Source organism: Nicotiana tabacum, chromosome 21 (genome assembly GCF_000715075.1).
Source record: "Nicotiana tabacum cultivar K326 chromosome 21, ASM71507v2, whole genome shotgun sequence".
Lineage (NCBI taxonomy): Eukaryota > Viridiplantae > Streptophyta > Magnoliopsida > Solanales > Solanaceae > Nicotiana > Nicotiana tabacum.
This window is the reverse complement of record NC_134100.1, coordinates 61,983,018-61,988,524: the sequence shown is the minus strand read 5'-3', so window position 1 is coordinate 61,988,524 and position 5,507 is coordinate 61,983,018. Positions and strand designations below refer to the sequence as shown.

Here is a 5,507-nt window from a genome sequence, read left to right as displayed (position 1 = left end):
CCTCTACCTCTACCTCTGCCTCGACCACTACTAGCCAAAGACTGAGACTCGTGCCCTGAAGGATGCACAAACATAGATGATCCTGTTGCTGAACTCGTTGGTTGTGCCATACCCCCATAATCTCTATTTGGGAAATCTCACATTATATACCCCAGACGCCCATATGTACAACAAGCGTCAGAACTTGTTCAGCATTGTCCCAAGTGTCCTCTACTACATATGTCACATTGCGGCGAAAATGACCATGTCTGCCCCGAACCTCATTGTCGCTACAAACCCAATGCCCGTGAGCTCTCACTTAGTCCTGACTGAGTATAGCGGTCATACCTGTAACCATGTAACTGAGGCAGTGGAGACCTAGGTAGCTATACAAAGTACTGGGGCCTATAACTACCCTGAGACTGCTCCTGAGACTTGGCAAATATCATCCTCTTACGCTGCCCTTGCTCACTCCTCTCTGTACCCTGCTGTCGATGCCTTCCCCTTTCTATATTCTGGGCAAATGCCCAAATCCAGGAGATATCCATACTATCCTGCAATGCAGCGGTGGCACATGCCTCGGTCAACTATGGGGCTAACCCTTCTAAAACCCGTGGATCCTATCCAGCATAGTAGCAACTATGGATGGAGTATATCTGGCGAATGTGGCAAAATGGAGACTATACTCTCAAACGCTCATATTGCCCTGTTTGAGGGATATAAACTAATTGAATCGATCCTTTCGGATCTCCCACGGTAAGTACTGGTCAAGAAAGGCATCTGAAAAAATTCTCCCAAATAGCTAGAGGTGCATCACGTCCCCTGGACCTCTCCCATCCCTCTTACCAAAGGACAGCTATATCTCGGAGTCAAAAAGCGGCTAGCTCAACTGCCTCTTTCTCCGTGGTATGCATAACCCAGAAGATCATGTGAAGCTGATCTATGAAATCTTATGTGTACTCCCTCTGCTATGTCCTCGTTAACTCTGGGGGACTTAAAGTAATAAACTCTCGGACTCTTGAACTCCTAGACCCCCTCAGAAGATCCTGTACTAGTTGATTCCCTTGCCTATTGCTGGGTAGCTACCAACCGTGTCAACAAATGCACCGTACTCCTCATGTCCTGATCTGATGGAAGTGGATGGGGAACTAGATGTGTGGTAACCCTAGGAATCTCCTCAGGTTGTGGAGGAGCCAGTAATGGATGAGTCGGGGTCTCGCCCTGGCCCTCTGACTGTGCCCCGTCTACTGGGTGTACCCTGCTGGTCCCTTCACCCGTTGCTATGTCTCTCCTATGACTAGCCGTTTTCTTCATAGTCATCATTATCTCTGTATGCAAACACCAATATGTAAGTTTAACTCAAATTTCCTACAACTCAGTTCTACAACATGATTTAGATTTGAAAGAAGGGTAAACAACTCCTAAATGCCCTGTAGTTCCCTTCTTATATAATGTGGTGCACAACATATCTATAAACAAGACCCTACAAGACACGACTTGTAGACTCCCTAGGATAGAACTGCAATGATACCATGTTTGTCACGCTCCAAGCCTGAGGAGGCGAGACCGGCACCCGGTGCCTCACTTATCCAGGCGTACCAACTTGAGACTGAAGGACTCTGAACATACAATGTCATACTTTGGCCATAGGGCCACATTGCAAGACAATTTGTGAAACAAAATATAAAACTGAATAGAAACTAGATCTGACTGAACATCAATTTAAAGCTGGGCCGACAAGGCGGTCATAATTACTATAACTTACAAACCAAAAAAATATACATACAAGGCGTACAAGCCCAACATACTAGACTGACTGACAGGATTTGTCTACAAGCCTCTACTAATGGATGTACTGTGGTCGGAACAGGGCCCCGACCTACCCATAATATATATACATATATACATAATATGTACTCTACTCAAAACTCTAGACCCGACAATTGATGGTAGGCTATAATCTCGTATTTTAATCGCTTATTGCACTCTAATTAACTGCACTTTACTTGTGTTTGAGCTTTCATTGATAATGTGTTGCACTTATTATGTGTTTTATACCTTGTAGGAGTGACTCCGAGCTATGTAGATGTTATGTAATGGATTCAAGTGATTTGGAGATTTGAAGTCTGAGTAAAAGCCCAAGGGATTAAGCCGGGATCGTGTTCGAGGGTCGAGGACCAAGTCTGGACGTCAAAACGTAAGATTTAAGCCGTACACTGAGATATTTGCACTAGTGCAACGTAGGTTGCGAGGCATAGTGCGATGCAGCAGTGTATGTTTGCTGCCTGTTGAATTGTTGCGCTCTCTGGATTTCCCCACTAATGCCCCGCATGGCGCGTTGCCCCATGCGGCACGCCTGTGCAATGTTTACAGAGTAAATGTCCTATTTCGGCTAGGAAAAGGCGATTTCATTTGGGCCCGACCCTACTTGGTAAAAATATATGGAAAAACATTATTTTCTGGACTTTTGACACATATTCGACCTAAGAAGGCAAAGGGGGAGTTGGAAAAACACGAGCACAAAGATTTCATCATTCCTTCTTCACCCACGACCCGAGTTTGAATTGAATTTATGTTTTCCTTTACTTTAAACATATTTGTGATGAATTGCTCCATATCTATGGAGTAGTTCACTTTAGGGTTTGACGGATTTGGTGTATTGATGATTGTTTGTAGATTATAACTCTAGTGTTATGTATTGAAGCATTTTTCGATGATTTAACTATTTCATCTATATTCACTTGTTCATGTAATCGAGAGAGGCATAACTTGTGACATATTTACATTATTTTGTTGGTTGAGTTCATAGATTCTTCTTAGTAATCGAAAGAAGCAAGTTGAATCATTGATTAAACCTAGTTAGGAGAATAATCAAAAGAGGTTTTCCTAAAGACCAATCCACTACGCATTCTTGTATATCTTCACGTGCTTAAATTAGTTCATCTTGTGAGGTTGAAACTTAATCGAGAGAGGAGTTTTTCCTGAATGGTTGAACTGATAATTGAGTAACTTCGAGAGACTAACTTAAATATTAGAAGTGAATTATCTAGAGTTAGATCCCAAACAATTATCTTACATCTATCCTATCAACCTCTATTTCCTCCCACTGATAACTTCCTTGTTTCAATTGTCATTAGTCAATAGCTTTAGATCTTAGTTAATTTTAGTTAGAAATCATAAAAATCTCAATTGTTGATTATCTTGGATAGCGATCAAGTTAGAAACAACGAGAATACTGTTTATCCAATCCCTGTGGATACGATTATATAGTATACTATATTTGATTAGCGATCATAAATTAAGTGTGTGTTTCGAGCTAGTCAAATTTTGGCGTCGTTGCCGGGGATTGGCAATCAACAGTGTTTGAAATAGTTTGTAGTGCTAATTCAGGATTTTGTTTTTTCTCTTTTTATGTTTGGTTTTGTTTGGACTGTGTGCAGGTTACATGTTAAGATTGGTACATGACTCAAACCTTTGCGAAGGAAGTGCTACCACATGAGCCATAAATTGAAAAACAACTACGACAGCTGAGGAAGGAAAGAAACCTCACCGAGACAACATAAAAGATTGGGCAATCCCAAACCAAAGAACTTATGGCTCGAAATGGTGAAGATAATGTAGATTTGGCTGCCAGAGAAGCAGCCCAACGATGAGAACAAGCTGCACGAGATGCTGAGGAAGCAGCTATTAGAGATGCACAAATTATCTATGAAGAAGAGAGGAGTCATAGAATTGCTCAAAATCAACCCTTGACTGCAGACCAGTTCGGAAATATAGCTCTCGGGCCTGGGAGACCACTTAGTGATTATGCTAGACCGGTCTACAATCAAGGTTTATCAAGTGTTAGACCACCTCCAATTGCAGCAAACAATTTTGAATTGAAGCAAGGGTTGCTCCAAACTCTTTAGAATTGCTATGTATTCAGAGGGAAGCCAAACAAAGATCTAAACACACATCTAATGGACTTTGAGGAGATTATGAACACCATTCAATACAATGGGGTGTCACAAGATGATGTGTACTTAAGGGCATTCCCCTTTTCTCTCAAAGATGATGCAAAGCAGTGGCTTTGAAGCTTGCCCACGAGATCAATTAGAACTTGGGAGGATATGACCAGAAAATTTCCTTATAAATATTTCTCCTCAGCTAAAACGGGCAAGTTTAGAAGAGAAATCCATAACTTCTGGCTGAAAGAGAATGAAACTGCTTTTGAAGCATGTGAGAGGTTTAAGGAAATTGTTAGAAAGTGTCAACACAGTGGAATTGAACTCTAGATGCAACTCCAGGACTTTTGGGATAGATTGACACCGGCCTCACATAGAACATTGAGCAATGCAGTTGGAGGCCCATTGATGAAGAAGACTCCAGATGAGATAGTTACAATTCTTGATGAGTTGTCTGAAGATGCAAATCAGTGGCCCTCTGAGAGTGCTGAAAGAAGAAGATCGACTGGTGTTCACCAGGTTGATGCTAACACATCTGTGTAGGTACAACTTGATGCTATGGCTAAAGAAATACAAAAGATGACCTTGGTCTCGATACAAAATAAGCCTCATGCAGCTTGTGATATATGTGGAAGAGGACACCCTACTCATGAGTGTCAAGCCTTAACTGAGGAAGTGAATGTTGTGGGAAACTACAATTTTAATGCAATGGGTCAGAAGCACCTCGGTTTTTCATGGAGTTCAGCTGGGGGTACTGCAAATGCGTGGCAATAAAACAACCCCAAATTTCAGGCACAAAGAGCTCCTGGTTTTATGAATCAGCAGAGGCAGCAGTTTTAGTCTCAACAACCCAATCAGCCTCGTCTAGAAGATCTCATGAAGGCTTTTTTTGTGAAAACCCATGAAAGAGTTGAAATACAAGGGGTAGAAATTCGAAATTTAGAGAAGCAAGTTCGATAGATTGCAAGAATATTATCTGAGAGGGTCCCAGGCACTCTCCCCGCTAATACAGAAAAGAATCCTAAAGAAACATTGAATGTTGTGATCTTGAGAAGTGGGCAAGTGTTGAAGGATCCCACCCCAATCCAAAAAGATATGATAATTTTAAAAGAGAGTGGGGAGCAACTGAAAAGTGATGATGATGATAAAAGGAAGAAAGGCCCAATGAAAGATGAGAAAATGAAGAAGGAAGAAAAATCGAGAAGGGAAGAACATTAGGAGAGCAAACATATGCCTGCTTTACCTTTACCTCAAAAGCTATGTAGAGAAAAGCTAGACAAGCAATTTGGAAGATTTTTGGATGTGCTGAAACAAGTCCATGTAAACTTACCATTCACAGAAGTGCTCTCACAAATGCCGGCTTATGCTAAGTTCTTGAAGGAGATCCTGACAAAGAAGAGAAAAATAGAGGAGACCTCAGTGGTCAAGCCCACAGAGCATTGCAGTGCTATATTGCAAAATAAACTCCCACAAAAGTGTGGAGATCCAGGAAGTTTTACTATAACTTGCTCATTAGGGACTATAAATTTTGATAAGTCTTTATGTGATTCTGGTGCCTCAATTAACTTAATGCCTCACTCTATT

The 5,507-nt window shown here is 41.5% G+C and overlaps 1 non-coding gene across 1 annotated transcript; it reads right to left on the bottom strand.

Moving 5' to 3' along the window:
- Positions 1–4,136: 4,136 nt before the first annotated feature.
- LOC142175572 (small nucleolar RNA R71) lies at positions 4,137–4,243 on the bottom strand. The gene has a single exon (XR_012704681.1). It is a non-coding gene; the product is annotated as a small nucleolar RNA R71 (small nucleolar RNA).
- Positions 4,244–5,507: the final 1,264 nt, after the last annotated feature.